This window comes from Natator depressus, chromosome 2, assembly GCF_965152275.1.
Source record: "Natator depressus isolate rNatDep1 chromosome 2, rNatDep2.hap1, whole genome shotgun sequence".
Taxonomy (NCBI): Eukaryota; Metazoa; Chordata; order Testudines; family Cheloniidae; genus Natator; species Natator depressus.
In genome coordinates this window covers 197,351,458-197,370,789 of record NC_134235.1, presented here as the reverse complement: position 1 = coordinate 197,370,789, position 19,332 = coordinate 197,351,458, and the positions used below count along the sequence as shown (strand labels likewise).

At 40.6% G+C, this 19,332-nt stretch overlaps 1 protein-coding gene across 1 annotated transcript in view; it reads left to right on the top strand.

The window, feature by feature from the left end:
- Nucleotides 1-19,332, top strand: part of KCNH8 (potassium voltage-gated channel subfamily H member 8) — a 382,295-nt gene that overhangs the window by 277,875 nt on the left and 85,088 nt on the right. The gene's annotated exons all lie outside the window — the stretch shown is intronic.

The window sequence follows — 19,332 nt, the reverse complement described above, 5'->3', positions numbered from 1 at the left end:
TCTCATAGGCCATCTGCTCGCTTGCCTCCTGAGATATCAGTTGGAGTGCCCCTCAGTGGAGCACCTGTTTCTGACCACCTTCCAATCTCTCTCTCCTTTCCTACCTCGCTACAGGTAGTCTGCTGCATATGGTATGGACCAGTGCCCATATTCACACATTTTTTTCCTAACTGAATTTTTAGAATAGACATGTGCCTTATACATCTGCTTTCTTGCCATTTATTCATCCTTCTCTCGGCCTCTCTCGTCTCTTATTGTACCAGGTACTTGGTAAAGGAAGAAGTGTTCCTGCTAACAAAATGGAAAATCTTTAATGTAGTAAAGTAAAATCAAATGATATTCTGCAGTATTTTTCAGAAATCTGTTCATTGCCCATAGGCCACAGAAAATGCTCAAGCTTTTTTCTTACATCTATTTTGATTGCTAATAGTTATATCAGGATGTTAATTAGATTTTCTGTTTGCAAAGCTATTATCATTTGTTTCTATGACAAATTAGATATAGTTAGGGTTGTAATGGTGCGGCACTGCAGAAAACTCCTACACTACAATAATAACATAACAACAACAACAATATTTTGCTGTTATAAATCACCATTCATCAGTAGATCTCAAAGCACTCAAATGTCTTACAGAAGTTTGTGCAGTTTGAAACAGTCATACCTTTATTTTCATTATACTGTACCTTCTAAGTTTTAAAGAACATTGTCAAGCCTGAAAATACAATGGTTATTTTATGCTCAGAATTGCAGCTTTAAACATACACTGTGCTTTCTTATGGACGCTTTAATTTTATTTGTTCTTTTTCTGTTTGTGTGTTTTTCTTGTTTTGTTTTCCTTAAGTTTAAATAAAGTGTTCCTTTACAATGACCGTACCCATTTTGCTCTTTGGGTATGAAGATATAACACACTGTGAAAAGTCACGTGCTACTGATTTTCCAAAAAAGCCCAATATTTTTCAGCCTTGTCTTATTTATTTAAAGCGGCACACACAAAACTACATTATAATAAAGTTATTTAGGTTGCAAAGTCCAGCACTAAAATGTTAGGAAGTGCAACACTGCATGAGGCAGGAGTCCTGTGGAAAAATAGTATGCGATCATGAAACTAAAGACTGTAACATAATGCACAAACCGGCAGAATGAAGGTTGTGCAGTCAACCATAAATCTGGCATTTGCTAACTTCCAAGTACTTGACTCTGCAATCTAGACAACTTTATTTCATGTAGTCTTTTTAAAAACAAAGTATCTCTACAAATTTACATAAAATAAAAAGGTAAAAACAATCTATTATGCACAGCTGTGAAGACTGCCCACCATCATTAGGGTTTGAACCCTCTCAGCACTGCAGCACAGATTTCTACCATATGATCTATAGGATTAGGTTGACAGCATGAGAGGACTGCTGTCCCACATTGTGGGATTGCCCACCGGCGCCATTTGCATTGGCCACTGTCAGAAGAGAGGATACTGGGCTAGATGGACCTTTGGTCTGACCCAGTATGGCTGTTCTTATGTTATGTTGTTATGTTGCACGGGCTTTGCTGATGGTCAAATTCCATGTACCTTTAGGTGGTAATTTATGAATAACAGACCAAACCACTAATATTTGTAATGGAAATGATTTTTGAACATCAGAGAGGAAAATCATTATCCAGTTCATCATCATCATCATCTTTATTATTATTATTATTTCTATTGGTGCCTAGAAGTCCCAATCATGGAGCCCCAACATATTGTGCTAGGCACTGTACAAACACACAACAAAAAGTCGGTCCCTGCCCCAAGGAGTTTACAGTCTATGTATAAAACAAGACACAGCAGATCTATACAGACAGAATGAAACAATATTGGTCAGCAATATAGACAGTTGTCTCAGCACACCAGTGTCTGTATCATGTCAATAATCTACAAAGAAACTATCTATTGCTAATCATCTGTCCGTAGTCTCACTTCCTTGATTATTTGTATGATTAGGTCAGTAGCTATCTAAAGCTTATATGAATTATATATGAGGTAACATAAAAATAGTGAACTTTTTAAACTTAATAATTTCTTCTCATTTATAGAAACAAAACAGAAACAAAACTCCACATGGGCAAAATGGGATAAATAATTTTTAAAAATTTCCAACACCAAAAGGAAACTTGTGCCCATACCAACAAATTATTTATGTCGGAAGCATATATAAACCATTTTTCATTGATAAAACTTTGTAAATATGCTTACTACTTATATAACACTTTACAATAACTAACTACTATATTCCTAGAAAGGTGACATTATAATTATCCCAATCTTACAGATGCGGGGACAGAGAGAAATCAAGTGACTTGTTAAAGTAAGTGGAAGAGCCAGGACTAGAATCCTGATCTCCTGAGTGTCCTAAATATACATAGCTGACTAATTACTCTTGAAAAGAGTCATGTATTCCCCTTAGAGAAAGGAAGACTTTCTGGTACATCTCTCTTCTATATTTATCTACTTCTTGATAAATGAGACTGATAGGACTTGTGGACTAGTTTTGCAAGGATGTGTATGCACTTGTCATTTATACTGTAGCTGCTACCGGTAAGCATAGGTGTGCAAAGAATTACTACATTATAAAATATCAATAGAAAAGCATTTCATAGACCTGCTGAGATGGCTTTTAGGACGCATGAAATCCATAGATTATAGACTGTCTCCCTGTTATGGGACAGCCCCCACTTTAGTGTGGAGCTCTGTTGTTGGACAATTGAGAGGATGTTTTGCTTCTTTGTCTTTAATATAACCAAAAGAGCTAGAAGGCTGTTTGGATTCCTTGTGTTTAATATTGAAAATTAGTTGCGTGCCTGTCAACAGACTCCTTCAGCTCCTGGAAACTCTGATAAGCCCTCTGGGTGAATTAACCAGTATACACAGTCCACCGGAGTACCTTCATCAAGTATTTTTATTGTCATTTCTGCCCCAGGTACATCAGAAACATAGCAGCAATTATGTAGATCTCCCTCCTTGCTCCCTAGTTTAACCTTTTATACTGCCTGCTTTCCTTCCTGGGTTCTCCAGCTGGTGAGCTAATTACCTCATTAACCTTGTCAGGCTATCAGCAGGCGTAAGTGATCTCTTCTACCTTAACCACACCCGGTGCCCTGGGTGTTCTAAGTGACCAGAGTGCTGGCTTCCATAGGGCCCAAGTTGAAGCTTATCAGGGTTCCCTCCCCAATCTGAACTCTGGGGTACAGATGTGGGGACCCGCATGAAAGACCCCCTAAGCTTATATTCCACCAGCTTAGGTTAAAAACTTCCCCAAGGCACAAATTCCTTTCCTTGTCCTTGGACGGTATTGCTGCCACCACCAAGTAATTTAAACATTTAGGGAGGGGCCACTTGGAGCCCTATCCCCCCAAGTCCCTTCACCCCTTTCCTGGGGAGGCTTGAGAATAATATACTAACCAATTGGTTACAATGTGAGCACAGACCACATCCCTGGTTTTTAGGACACTGAAAATCAAACAGGTTCTTAAAAGAAGAATGTTGTTTAAAAAAAAATCACACCTGCAAAATCAGGATGGAAGGTAAATTTACAGGGTAAATAAAAAGATTTAAAACACAGAGGATTCCCCTCTGACTCTACTTCCCAGTTACAAAACAGGAATAAAATTACCTCTTATCATAGAGAAAATACACAAGCTAAAACAAAAGATAATCTAACGCATTTCCTTGCTTTACTTACAATTTTTGTAATCTTAGATGCTCATTTCAGATATGTTTTTAGGAGATGTTTTTCCTGTCCTGGTCTCTCTCTCTGTCCAAGAGGAAACAAACAAAGAGAGCACAAACAAACCTCCTGCCCCCACAGATTTGGAAGTACCTTATTTTCCCATTGGTCCTTCTGGTTAGGTGCCAACTAGGTTAATTGAACTGATTAACCCCTTCCAGGTAAGGGGATTCTGTACCTCTGGCCAGGAGGGATTTTATGTTACTACATACATAAGGGTTGTTACCCTTCCCTTTATATTTGTGACAAAGCTGATAACAGCACTCTCACTGTGCCATAACACTGCATTTTCAGTCCTATATGTCAGTGTGGGAGTGACTCCTCAAAGGAGATGGAATGAGCAAAACAACCCACAGCTTGGGGTTCACAGTCCCAAAAAGCAGCTGTCCACCAAGATGGGCCCATCTAGGCCTGAGCTCCTCTACCACAGAGTAATGGTGAGGGGAAGGAACCAAAGTGACATTAGAGACTTTGAGCCCTGTGGTCAAGGGTCATGCTCCTGAGACTGCCACAAATCTCCACTCTTAAGGGATATTTTCCTCCCAACCCAATTTCCTCCTCTTCCCCATGGCAAATTCATGAGGATAAAGATAGCCTTGTGGGAGAAAGAGAGAGGATCTGTGCCAGGTAGAGAGAGGGCAAAATCTGTGAGTATCTCATTTACATAAACTCTCCATCACCTCCAGAAGCATTACAGGTCCAGACCTTGGAGCAACTGCAGAGCCAGCCCTCATAAGATTGGTCAAGCCGGTGCAAAGTCACCATACACACAAGTAAGGTACAAAACTTTCCCTTATGCCCAAGCACAAGAGGGTCAGGATTTAGACTAATAATAATTAAGTTCACCAGCTGGTAATGTGATCCTAATGATGAATGAAGCAAAATGATTAGTCCTGACGTAAATCTTCTTGGACTTGCCCTCACAGGAAATAAGGGCAGCAGTTGGTAATTCCTTTGCCTTGATGCTATAATCCATTGGGTTAGGTGGAGAAGTAGCAAAACTCCATCTTGACTAATCAGATGTTCAAACAAATTTATCTTTTTTCATTCTTTTTCTAGTGAAATGTTACTGTGTTAACAGAAACATATCAGACTAGCACAACTGCTTTGACTCTCCTTAGAAGCACCTAACATACCACTACCCAACATAAAGGAATTACTATTGCACCTCATTGACTTCACTCATGAGGATTCCAGGTCTCTTACATGATAAACAGTAGCTCTCCCTATGGATAAATCATTTGTCCTTCCAAAGTAAATACCTCAATTATTATCAAGCCCCCATCCTGTTAAATACAGGAAGTGAAATCCTGGCCCCATTGAAATTGATGGGAGTTTTGCCATTAACTTAAATAGGACTTGGGAATTTAGAAACTTTGTTTGTTTCTTACAGTCAGTGATATTTGCAAACTTCTTAGTGTCCTTTGAGAGTTCAGTTTTGTGCCTATAAGGCTTAATTGTTATCAGGTGTTTGGCATTGCTGTAGGTTCAGCTGTCTTTGTTATCACCAACATTAGAATAGGAGCTTAGAATTTTTCCTGTTTTTAAGATTCCCTTGAGCACCTCTTGTTTTTGAAACCAATATGATGATTAAATATTTGTTTGCCAGGAAAAGTGCATTTCCAGTCAGCACATAGAATCAATAATTTTGTTATGACTTGGTCTAACTGTGAGCTCACAGAATTATTTTTATAATGGTTTTGAGACTATATTTATTTCCAAGAGATAATGTTAATGCTCAGAGAGTAAAGATACCTTCTCTCAGAAGAATTCTCCTTATTCCAACCAGTTACTTTTCTCTGTCTTTATGACCACTTGCTAACCTTTCTCTTATTATGCGTTTGTGTAAAATTCTTCATTGTCTCTAATTGGTACCTGGATTACAAAGATAGCTTAATTCATTACTGAACTACTTCTATTGTCTACTTAAATGTTGCTAACTAGGATCTTGCCCTTGGGATCAAACTGTAACTAATTTTATTCTCTGAAAATAAATGGCTCTTTGCTGATGTAGTGGGAGCATCTTCCTTTGAAGCTGTGGTTTAAAACCTATTGCAAACTTTGCATAGCATTTTCATTTCTATATTTCAGTACAGTTGAATGGTTCTCAAAGTCTTCACAAATATGTTGTACTGATACAAACCTACTTGATAGTTTAGATTGTTTAGCCTTCATATAGCTGCGTGTAGGTATAATATATACATGTTGGGCCAGTACTATGCTGTTTCAGGAACCATACTTGTGGGGGACAGGTGAACTGAGAAACAGAGAGGCAGTTTGGGAAAACTGCTGGTTCTGTTTTTAGGGCCAAAAACCTAAATTCCATGAGGCGGATGCACTGGAACTCCGCTGTGCCTTTAATAGTGAGGGACAAAGCTGGATCCAGTTAGTTCCCAGTCAAGTCTCTCATGGAGGTGCAGGAGAGTAGGGTTTGTTAACAAGCATCTCCCGAATAACAGTGACAGTAGTTGTAGCCTGTGGCAAAGTATGCTGGGATTTAAGGGGATTATATAAGCAGCACCCTTCCACCACACTACAGAAAGTCTTGGAAGAGGCCAAGAAGTTATGGGCAAGTAACCCAGTTTTGTTTTGCTTTTGTTTCTTATGCAACTGTGTTTTACTTACTACTGAGACACAGGGGCTGAGCCAGTTTCAAAAGATGGAGAAATAAAGCTCCAGCCAGAGGTAGGTGTGTGGGTGTTTTTTTGGAAAACACCCTGGGAAATTGGGTTTTTTAATCTGGCCTACCACCCATGCAAGCTGTAAAGTTCAGATATGAATAAAGAGCCACATTTCCTCAAGTCTGAGGATGAAATCATGGCCCCATTGAAGTCAATGGCAAAACTCTCATTGACTTCAGTGGGGCCCAGTTTTGATTTGGCACATCATAGAGAAATGAGCTGGAAGCAAAGTTTGGGTCCAGATATCTGCAGCATTAGTAGCTGCTTGAACTTTGAGTTTTGGCTCAGGCCCACCTCTTGTTTCAGTTGCTACTTTGAGAAGAAAGTCAATAAAAATTCTATCCAACTTCTGTACTGTGGAAGCCAAATGGCACTATTATTGAATCTAGTCCTTTGTAGGGTACACTTAACTTCCATTATAACAATAATAATTGTAGCATTTGCTGCTGATAAATCCTCATTTGTAATTTTGGAAAGAAGGCATTCTCATCGAACTCTGTTTCTGACAAGTTTGTTCTGAACCAATAACTACAGAGCCTCCATTTTTAATTTTTAATTTAAAAAATGTTGGTAAATGATGGCAGTGACAAGATCCATAACAACTCCCTGAAGCATGCTGTTTGTAATGTCAGATAGAGTTGGTAATGACGTATGGCGTTTGTAGTTCAGATGATTTGACGTTTTATTTTAGTGTATGCACTGGCATTTAAACAGATGCACATCTAAAATATCAAACTTCTTGTGATTTGCTGTTTTTTTTTTTCAGAATTTTAGCTACTTAATAGAAAAGTAACACAAAATATTTACATGTAGGAAAAAAGATCATATTCCGTTCTTCATTCCATAACAAAGGATTTGTGTGTTGCTTTTATTTACAATATGGAGACCCATCCAGCAAATTTGTCCAGTGTTAGTTTTCTGAATCATCCTTCACATTGGTATCTAAGTGCTGCACTTACAGCTGCACTTGAAATGTCTAGTGGAAGTCCTTTGTGCAGGGTAGAGGATCTGGGCAAGAGTGGGATTCCTTTTCTACATCCCACTTTTTTCTGGGCCCCACCACTCCCTCCGTGGCTTCCTTATATTGAGTCTTCTCCTTCATTGGCTCCACTTCTTGACAGACATCTATATCCATGGAGGTCAGGAGTGCATTTGCATAGTTGTGTATATTTAGAATTTATGGAATGTATCTGGTTGAAAGCCCTAGAGAGGCGAAGCAAGTTTTCCCATAGCGCCAGACCAGTGTGCCTTAACATTTGAGCTGGGAGGAGTACTTCTAGGAATGATACAGGGTGTGTGTGTGTGTGTGTGTGTGTGTGTGTGGTAGGTTGTTTTGCTGAGATGTCAACAAGGTGCCAGTTAATGTTTATTGCAATGGTAAGTTTTGGTGATGTGGACACATATCATTGAGAACTGGACCACTCATTCCCCATAGGGCTGCCAAAATTTTACACCTGAACTGGTCTGAGTGCCATTGACAATGTAAGTACAAAAGGCTCATATCCATTTCTTAAAGTCATCACCAGTCCCCTAAGTCATCAGCTGCCTCCTGTATGACATATTTTGAATGTACACTTTAAGCTATTTACATGTCTCTAAAATACACACAACTGTGAATAAGCCTATTGTTATCATAAACTCTATTATAAATGGATTTAATATACTTTAACAGGATTTTTTTAATACTTAAAGAAAACTGAGGGCTTGTCTACACCAGTAATGCGTTCTTCGGGGATGTGATTTCTAAAGCACTAATGTGTTGTACATTAACTCATACCACAGCACTATAGTAAAGTGCACAAGCGAATCTTTAGCATGCACCTGCAAAGTCTATATGGACTGATTTATGCAAACCACATTAGAGTGGTTTAGAATCACACACCCACAGTGTGCATTACTCCGCCACATAGACAAGCCCTTCAGATGTCTTCCCTTTGTCAGTTTTTTTTTCTGTAGTTAAAAAATTGTGTCTAGGAAAGTGGGTTAGCAGAATAAAGACAGATGGGAATAGATTAATTCTAACCCTACTTTATTGCAATGAAGCCTTTACAGATGGGTCTGCTACATTTATACTAAAGTTTCTCCAGTTTAATATTTAATCAACTTTATTTGATCATCCTTCTTGAATTGTGGACACCAGAACTGGAAGCAGTATTCCAGCAATCGTCACGCCAGTGCATAATACTGAGGTAAAATAACCTCTCTACTCCTGCTAGAGATTCTCATGTTTAAGCATCCCAGGACTGTATTAACTCTTTTGGCCAGGCATTGCACTGGAAACTCATTCTCCTGATTATACACGACAACCCCCAATATTTTTTCAGTCACTGCTTTTCAGAATAGAGTGCATCTTCCTATAAGTATGGCCTACATTATTTGTTCCTAGATGTGTATATTTACATTAAGCCATATTAAAAACACATATTGCTTGCTTGTGCCAGTTTATCAAGAGATCCACATCTCTCTGTATCATCCTCTTCACTCTTTACCATTCTCCCAATTTTTGTCATCTGCAGATTTTATCAGTGATGATTTTATGTTTTCTCCCAGGTCATTGATACAAGTGTTACATAGCATAGGACCAAGAAACAATTTCTGCGGGATCCCAATAGAAACATACCCACTCAGTGTTGATTCCCCATTTACAATTAAACGTTTCCCTGTTTACAATTTTGAGACTTATCATTTAGCCAGCTTTTAATCTATTTAATGTGTGCCATGTTAATTTTATATTGTTCTAGTTTTTTAATCAAAATGTTGTGTTGTACTAAGTCAAATGCTTTAAAGAAGTCTAAGTATATTACATCAGTCCTTTTACCTTTATCAACCAAACTTGCAATTTCACCAAACAAAGATATCAAGTTAGTCTGTCAGGATCCATGTTTCCATAAACCCATGTTGATTGGCATTAATTATATTACCCTCCTTTAATTCTTTATTAATCAAGTCCGCTCCATTATCTTGCCTGGAATCAACGTCAGACTGACATGCCTATAATTACCCACATCATTACATGATCGGTGTTGTGAGAGAGAGAGAGACATCCATATTGATGCAAAAATAGGATAAATAAAATTACTATAACTTTTATTATTGTTCTTAGGTTGTTACATATTTTTGTCTTTTCTGAATATTAAGATATAGCTACAAGTATGTTTTCTCCAGGATGCTGGAAAATGCAACAATGCATATCATGTTTAGCTAGTTACATTACAAAATGTTCAAACTCAGCAAAGAAATACCAAAGGCTCTGCTTTTTGTCTCCCAAGGACAATTAAATATCAGAAAGATAACCTCCTTTTAGTTATAGATCCAAGTTTATTACTTCCAAGTGTGTTTATATAGTCTATGGAATGCAACTTTATAATTTCTATTTTGCTTTAACATTCTATACTATTTTCTTTAATATTATGTTTTGAAAGTTGTATATAAGAAATATTCTGTTTCATGCTTTGTATAGAATATTTGATAAGTCTGGAATTAGAAATTGTGAATATACTGCAAATGGTAGGTTGTAAATCTAGAAACCATTTGTTCAAAACAAACAAACAAATCCATCAGAGTGCCTCATTAAAGAACAGGACAAATCCCTCTTGTATAAGATATCAGCTTGGTATCAATATGATTTTTTTTTTCAAGAAAACAGACTTTGTAAGATATTTTATGTTTGAGAAAGAGTGCTGGTTGTGTAAAAGATGGGAGGGTGTTTTCATTCAGAAATTCCAAAAAGAAGTAATGCTTAGGGTGTGTTATCAGAACTATAAGTCAAGTAATAAAAGTGGATCTTTTAGCCCTCTTTTTTGGAAAGAACCACCTTAGGTTAAACCCACACAATGAATTTTAGAAATATGCTTATTGAAACGATTTCTTTGTAAATACACTAAGAATCTGTTCTTTCAATCTGGAGAACATTTATGGTGGGATATGTTTTACAGATTATGTTGGTTACTTAAAGGTGAAAACCTCTGTTGTTTCTCAAATGCATAAGATGGCATGAGTTTCTTTTCAGTTGTATATTTGCAAATATTTTGTTTCTAAACAGAAACCTTCATATGATAACTGCCTGATATTGTTATACGAATAGTAAGATTTTTATGTATAAATATATCAAAGCCATATGATGCTATAATGGATTACAGATATAAGTAGCCATTTGACTATAGATATATTTATATTAATTAGGAAATTAGTTCAGCAACCCCTCACCAAACTCATGAAGATAAGAAAAACCTCTCTAAAGATTGGTAAAAAGAAAAGACAATACCTCTTTTGATGACCATTCAAGCTTAACAACTCTTTTTAAGAATTTAATTTCAAAAAGGTTATTTTGACAGCTGACTTTTAAAGAGAGTATGACAGGTTCCCCCTGGGGTGCCACTGAGCCTGCCTGACCCACCAGCCTGGGCTCCCTTTCACGCTGTGGTGCTGTGATAAGTTGCCAAGCTCTCCAGACTTGCTCTTTCACCAGCATACACACAAATAGTGACACACCCAGCTGCAGCTTCACACACACATGCTGAGATCAGCTGTGCATGGGAAAGCTCAGCTAAGGACCTGCTCAGTTACTCAAGTGCACACATCCCTCTGGAGTGTAAACCCAGAAATTATACCATCTTGCGCTGCACAGGGAACTGTACGGCATAAGCTCATAAAATTTGCCCCCTCCCTCAATGTGGAGAGAGAGATGCAACAGCTTTCCACCCGAAGTTATAATTTTCATACACTGGTTTTAGAAAAAATAAAAACAAGTTCATTAACTACAAAAGATAGATTTTAAGTGATTATACGTGATAGCAAACATATCGAAGCAGATTCCCTTAGTAAATAAACAACACCGCAAACTGAGCTTAACACACTAGATACGTAAGATATAAATTAGCAAATTTTCACCCTGAGTGATAAACAGGCTGGCAGATTCTTAAGGCACAAGTTGCCTTGGCTTTCCCACGTTTTCATACACAGTATAAAAATCCCTCTAGCCTGGGACCATCTCTTCCCACGGTTCAGTCCTTGCCCCTCTGGTGTTTCCAGGTGTGCTGTTGTACAGAGAGTGAGGTACCATCATGCTGTCATTGTCCTCCTTTTAGATCTTCTCCCCACTTGCTGGAAAGCTCTTTCTCTGTGACTTGGGTCAAACAGTTCCCATTGTGTGGTGTTATCTCTGAGAGGTTTCTATTGCACACAGTTCCTGGGGTAATCCTTGTGCTTGTGTAAATTCCTTCAGTAAACTATTAACATTGTTTGGCCTTTTTACTGTTGTACCTGAAAGGCTGCTTGTGGGTGTTTTTCAACCTCACAACATGTTTCAATAACATAGACACAGCCAAACTTCAAAGCTTCCCATACAACAATAGCACATACAATCCAATGAGATATTAATGTCTAGCAGATGAAGACTTTTAGAGTGATACCTCACAAGGCATACTTCGTACAAAACATATCCTAATTACATGGCAGTGATGAATATTGGGGTGCCAAAGTGTCACAGAGAACAGGATTGTTTGGATTCATATGAAACATCATTTCAGCTCCTCTTAAACCCTGAAGGAATGAAAGGGATATCTCAGAAAATTAACTGAATAAAAGAGTTAAAACTTTAAACATAAAGATGTTCTGAGAATCTCCCTTCACAAAGACAAAGGAAATGCAACTGTCAAGAAAGAATTACAACCCTAATACATATATGCATTAACACTGTGGCTCTGAACCTTTGCAGACTACTGTATCCCTGCCAAGAGTCCGATTTGTCTTGCGTACCCCCAAGTTTCACCTCACTTAAAAAATACTTGCTTACAAAATCAGACATAAAAATAAAAGTGTCACAGCCACACTGTTACTGAAAAATTGCTTATGTTCTCATTTTTACCATATAATTGTAAAATAAATCAGTTGGAATATAAATATTGTACTTACATTTCAGTGTATAGTATACAGAGCAGTATAAACAAATCATTGTACTGACTTCACTAGTGCTTTTATGTAGCCTGTTGTAAAACCAGGCAAATATCTAGATGAGTTGATGTACTCCCTGGAAGACCTCTGAGTACCCCCAGGGGTACACGTACTCCTGGTTGAGAACCACTGCATTAACGGACTAAACATTCATAAGATGAAGAGGCTCCTAAGGATTTCCTGTGAAGCCATGGAGCCAGTGAACAGCATCCAGCTTTGAATCTAAACAAGCCTGAAAGAGGTGTGTTTTCCTATGATTTCATGGAAACAGGAAGGAGAAAAGTATAAAACTATGAAGTGAGCACCCCCCTCTCTCTCACATACGCCCTCTGCTTAGATAGCAAGCACTCCACAATTCATCCTGTCCATCTCCACAAGTAAGCTGCCACAGACAGCTAAGAAAAACACAGACTCAAGAAGAAACAAATCCAAGGAACATCTTCCCAAGACTTCAACATGGATTGGTGAGAGGAAGTTAATGAAGACACTGCCCAGGGATTAGATTTTCAAACTCTTGTAATGGTTTTATTGGGATATGGGATTGTGGTAATCTAAAATGCTAACAGCTTCTTCTGTTAATCTCCAGATGGCTAAATCGTGTATTCCTGGAGTCCGGGGCAAAACACTGGTAAACAGAGAAATAATTGGATTTAAGATTCTTAATATTTGTAACTGACTTGTGTTAAGTCAGATCTTTAAATGGCTTCTTCTAAGTAACGGATTAAAATATTTTGTTTCAATTTCATAGGATTTAGTTAAGATTGCTAATTTTGCCAACTATAAACTGTCTGGTTATTTATTAACCCCTGGCTCTTAAACAAATTATTTTGCCCAATCATAAAAATACCTAAGAAGATACTGGATTCAAAATAATTCTGGGAAACAATATACTTTGGTCTTAACTTACCAAATGAAGAACATCCCCAAATATCCACTCTCCAAAGTATAATCTCTATTAAATGCTCTCCATATAGAGACATACAGAAGAGCTTGTAACAGAAGTAATCAGTTTATCATGTGTTCTGTCATTTGTGGTGTTTTGTTTAATGTTTTAGTTTGCCTTTTTTTTTTTTTTTTTTTGGCTAATCTAGTGGCCATGGTTAATAATTGTGATTATTTTGCTTGGTCTTGCTCCTGGTCTCCCCTAAGGTAAAAGAATTCCTGTGACTAAAATAATGGAAATAGTCTAATTAATAGCCTGTATCAATAATTCCATCTTTTAATTTTGGTTTCCCCTGATTTGGCAGTAAAAGAAACAAGTACCAAGAGTTAGCCTACCATTTCTTGTTTCTAGTCACTAAATGTTGCTCTGCATATTTGTTTCAGAGTTCACAAGGATCTAGGAAGTGGGAAGTGACTTTGATAGATCTCCTTTCTACATGCCAATTTTTTTAGCTGAACAGCAAGATTTCCTTCTCAAGACACCTTTTTGGTTTTTGTGAGGTGCTACATTTCTCTCCACTGCCTTGCTTTCTAAATCTGCAAAAGGTTATGAATTTAAGCTCTGAGGCTCGGGTATTGGAAGCGTTGTGCAGCTAAGGACTGATAGGTCAGATATCGAGTGACTGCTCATCCTCCATGGAAGCCCGCACAGCACTTTCAAAAGACGAGTCAGGGAGTTTAAATTCATAACTTTGTTAGGCACCAAAAATCATGGACTGAATAGACACACTGGATTTATGGCTTATAACAACAATGTATAACCCACTAACTACCTCCCCCAGTTGCCTTTCCCTCCTCCCCTATCTTCCCCCCCCTCCACCCCCAAGACTGGCGGGGAGTAAACAGGCCACTTCACCTTGAATGGTCCCTGGAAATGTGTGTGAACTACTCATGCTAAACAATCTGTTCCACCTTGTACTTAACTGTGACACTTCTGGGTACATTTCCCAGACCTGAAGAAGAGCTCTGTGTAAACTCAACAGCTTGTCTCTCTCATCAACAGAAGTTGGTCCAATAAAAGATATTACTTCACCTACATTGTATCTCTAATATCTTGGGACCAACAGCTACAACAACACTGCGTATTTCATTATTATATCATTTACTACTATTATTTTATTATTAGCAGCAACATTAGGCCAATGGATGGTTGGACTGAGTAAGGGCTGCAAGATTTAACATATGAGTTTCGTTACTGTGCTGCTTCTGGCACCTTTGACTTTCTTTGGCCTTTCTAGATCCTCCATCCAACTCGCCCGAATGCTCCCTGTAGTGCAGTGTACAAAACCCTTGAACCAGGAAAGGATTAATGGGCTGTTGGGGGCCCAATCAGCCCCACCCTGCAACATCTGAAACTGTGTTTGACTTCAATGGAGAAGCTAAAAAAGGAGAGACCAGCTCAGTTGCTGCTTGGCCTGGAGGGAGAGCAGTCCCTGAGCTCTCCTTGTGAGAGAAAAGGCTCACTGGGGTCAGGAACTGAGGAAGACTGTTGCCTGTCCCTGAGGAAAGAGAAAAGTTTGGTTTTTTTTGTGTTTATTTTGGACTTTGGGTACCCTGGAAGGGGGGTGGCTTATATGTGATCTAGCCAGAGGACTAAGTCTCCTCAGCCTGGAAGATGTTGGAGGCTGGATTATCAGCTGAAAGTCCAGAAAAAAACTGAGACAGAGCCACTGCCCTATCGATCCACGCCATGGGGGAGGGAGGGTGCATGCTGGGAGAACACATGGTCACACTCCTCTACCACCCTGATTGCTTCTCACTCCTTTGCTGATGTTGCCACTTTTTGACGCTTCTCACTTCTGCAGTAATCACGTGGCTGCACCTAGCCCTCTCAGTGCTTTCTTATACTCCTCAAGACCAATATTGCAACCTCCCCTAGCCTTATTTGTCACCTAAAGATCTTTATATGATTTTTGTGCACACTCTCTGTACTTACTATATTTCACACCCAATCAAGCTATCAGATAAAGTTAGTTAAGTGTTTTTAAAAAGCACGACTTAGATGAATCAGAGTAAGCTATTTTAAGAAGGGACAAATGCTGACTCCCCAAAGTCTGTTTAATTCCATGACTCTCACATTCACAGTTAACTTGAGTTACTGCACATTAATAGAGCCCCATAAACTGCTGGATGCTGAATAAAACTAAGACCACGCACAAAATATTTTTATCTGATGTCCTACTAATATTAATTACTAATGGCACTAATAACTTACATTTGTTGTAATAGGACAATGTAGAGATTTTATTATTTAACTTACTTTAATGTGTTAATGTGAAAAAGTAAGTAAATATACTTTTGTAATATTTTTTGTTTCTACAACCACACAGTTTATTTGCTATATGAACTTAATGTATCCATATCTCCTTTGTGCACTTATTAAGGGACTGATACTGTGCCTGCAAGTAAGGGCTCCAGGATCTGATCCTAAGTGTGATACAAAAGTTCACTATAATGAATGTGATTTTCTAAGATTCTGTTCTATCAGTTTCATTAAGTAACTTATATTTTCCTTGTATAGCACTGATAAAGCACACTATCTAACGTACACACACGACAGTATTGCTTTTGGAGATCGGAGTGTGATTTAGGAAACATCCAGCTGGGTCCACTAGAGCCTGGAAAGATGCCTCAGAGATGTCATTTTGGCAGTGATGCACTTTCTCAGTATTATTTTTTATTTTCTGGGCTAGCTAATCATAGATTCACTGGAAGGCAGGATAGTAGGGATGAGAGGTGTTTGATGTGCTTTGACTTTTTGGATTCTGGAAGGAGTATTTGGAGAAATCTAGGAAAGCCTGAATAGCAGTGTTTGAAAAGGTTTGGCATTCTACAGCCTTCGCCAAGGATGAGTCCTAATAATGACAAGGTGGATGTGCTGAAAGTTGCTCACCAAAGAATACGAAGGACATATCTACACTACAATTACGTCAATCTAAGTTACATTGCCATGCAGCCACTGCAGTAGTTATATCGCTTGTGCATGTGCACACCATGCTCCTTTTGTCAGCGGTGCGTGTCCTCACCAGCAGTGCTTGTATCAGTGCAGAGTGCAGTGCACTGTGGGTAGGTATCCTACTGTGAAACTCGCCACCATCCAGCGTAGGGTGTTTTGGAAAGTTTTTGCAATGCCTCATGGGGCTGAAATGAGTCCTGCTGGCATGACTGGGATCCTGGGGTCAACTTCCCATAATGCAGTGCTTTCCATCCCATAATTTCATCTGCATCTCATAATCCTTTGCACCTCTTTTCAAAATCCCTGCAAACTCCTGCATCCCTCCTTGCTGTCCACCATCTGTGACAGACACATGGAGCCTGCACAGCTCTGTACTACTGTCGTGAGCATTGCAAGCCTGGGGTGCCTGATCCTGAAGCATTTGCAGAGGTGCAAGAGGAGCCACAGGGAACGTGACAATTCCTTGGAGGCTAGATCGCTGTGGGACAGAGAGAGAAACAATTCAAGGTTGCTGGTGGCACTCAAGGAGCAGCTGGGGATGGTGGAGCGCCAGTTCTGGGCCCAAGAAACAGGCATCAGCTGGTGGGATCGCATTGCCATGCGGGTATGGGGTGATGAGCAGTGGCTGCAGAGCTTTTCGATGTGCAAGGGCACGTTCCTGGATCTGTGTGCAGAACCCGCCCCAGCCCTCCAGCACAGGGACACCAAAATGAGAGCCTCAGTGACAGTGGAGAAGTGAGCGGATTGCTACCGGTCAGTCAGGAATCAATTTGGAGTTGGGAAATCCAACATGGGAGCCATTTTCATGCAAGTGTGCAAGGCCGTTAATCACTTCTTGCTATGCAGCACTGTGACTCTGAGCAATGTGCAGAACGTCGTGGATGGTTTTGCAGCAATGGGCTTCCTGATCATGACATCACCCGGAAAGTCCTCTTTAGTTTTTCGTAGCCGCTTTCTAATTCTGTGCAGCTGTTCAGCCGGCAATAACAAAGGAGGAGGCTGGGCTCCCAAGGTCCTATCTGTGAAGCCAAAATGCAACATTTTACAGAAGCAGTATTGTTTGCAACACACAGACCACTGATTCAGTGATTTAAAATACAGCCACTATTCACATACCTGTCACTAACTGGCTGACCCAGGCAAGCACAAGACCCCCAAAATGGTGAGAAACCACAGGGGCAGGGGAAATCAGTGTTCCAGGACTGTACTGTCCACTGGGCACATGGCTCTTAGGGAGAGCCAGCACTGTAGGGGGTTCCTTATAATCATTGCTGTTCTGACATTTTCCACAGGCTGTGTTCATTATGGAAGATATCTTGCTGCTGAGAGTGAGCAGAGAATCAAGGGAGGGTCTTCCTCAAGACTGCAGCTTCTACCCTGGTCCTTATGTGGCTTGCCTGTGTGCAGCAATGGTCATCCCCCTGCCAGTGACGGCAGAGTGGCGTGGGAAAGTTACCCTTAATAGGGAAAGAAACAAAGCAGTTCTGCCAAAGAACCTGCAGCAGCAGATTGTCCAGTATCTGCATGAGAGTTTCGTGGAGATCTCTGAGGCAGATTCACGTGAAGTGAGGGAGTCAATCAACACCCTGTTCTGACGCTCAGACTAGGCATGGGGTGGTATGCGCATCATACAGACACAAGCCTGCTTTCTGCAACCCTCCTGTCCACAAAAACTCGCTTCAGCAATTCCCAAAATCAAAGCCACTTCCAAATTCCTCTCCTGTTTGTCCTTCGCCAACCTCTGACAGCTGTGACTGGCTAGCCTCCTCCGGGTAGAGAAGAGCTCCTGGCTGCATGCATCTCTGACCTCCAATTCATCCTCTGCCTCTGGGTCCCCTCCCCCTCCACATCCTTGTCCAAGATTTCCTCCTCCTGGCTCAGGCCACTCTCGACTGGCATGCAAGCCACTGAAGTATCCACAGTGGCCTTTGCAGTGGAGGTGGGGTCGCCACCAAGTATTGCATCCAGCTCTTTGTAGAACTGGCAGCTCGTGGGTGCAGCACGAGAGCGGTGATTTGCCTCCCACACCTTGTTGTAGACGTTCCATAGCTCCTTCTCTTTGACCTGCACTGCAGTGTGTCCCAGTCATGGCCCCTTTCTGTCATGCATCATGAAATCTGTCCATAGGTATCATAATTCCTATGGCTGGAGCACAGCTGGGACTGCACAGCCTCCTCTCCCCAAATGCTGATGAGGTCCAGCAGCTAGGCATTGCTCCAAGTGGGGGATCGTCTGGTGCATGGAGCAGACATGGTCACCTGGAAAGATGCACTAAGACCATTGCACACATCACCGAGCACACAGGAAGGGGACTTTCAAAATTCCCAAGGAATTTAAGGGGTGGGGCTCCTTAAATTTAAGTTTGGTCACCTGAGGGCAATTCAGTAGAGCTCAAACCGATGACCAGAGAGGCAAGAATACGCATTGTGGGACACCTCCTGGAGGCCAATTGCAGGGCTGTAATCGATCAGGGTGTCTACACTGGCCTATCGCGGTGCTGTAATGCCAGCGCAGAAAGCTCTACGCCTCTCGTCAGGGTGGTTTTTTTAACTGTACTGCAACTATGCAGTTTTTGCGCATTAAGTGGCTTGGCAGTGTGTGCACCTCGGGAGTTACAGTGTAGAAAGCTGCTTTACTGCCCAGAAACTTGCCAGTGTAGACAAGGCTTAAGTCATTCTGCACTGCCACCTTATGAAGTGCAGCATGCTTTCCACCTATGCATCCTGATAATCCTGCTAGGTTATGTAGAGGTGGTAGCAGGGGCGAAAGTAAATCTAGGGACTTACTGGTACGGGCCTGGGCTGGGGCCGGCTCTGGCCCCCGGAAGGGGCGGGGCCTTGGGCAGAAGGGGCAGGGCTGGGGGAGGTCAGAGCCAGCCCCGGCCCACCCTGTACCGGCAAGTGCCTCCTTCCCCCTCCCCAGGGTAACAGCGGCAGCCGGGGGCTCTGGCAGTGGGTTAAAAGGCCCTGGGCGGTAGCGGTGGCCGGAGCCCTGGGCCCTTTAAATCGTCCCCGGAGCCCCGCCGCTGCTTCCCCAGGGCTC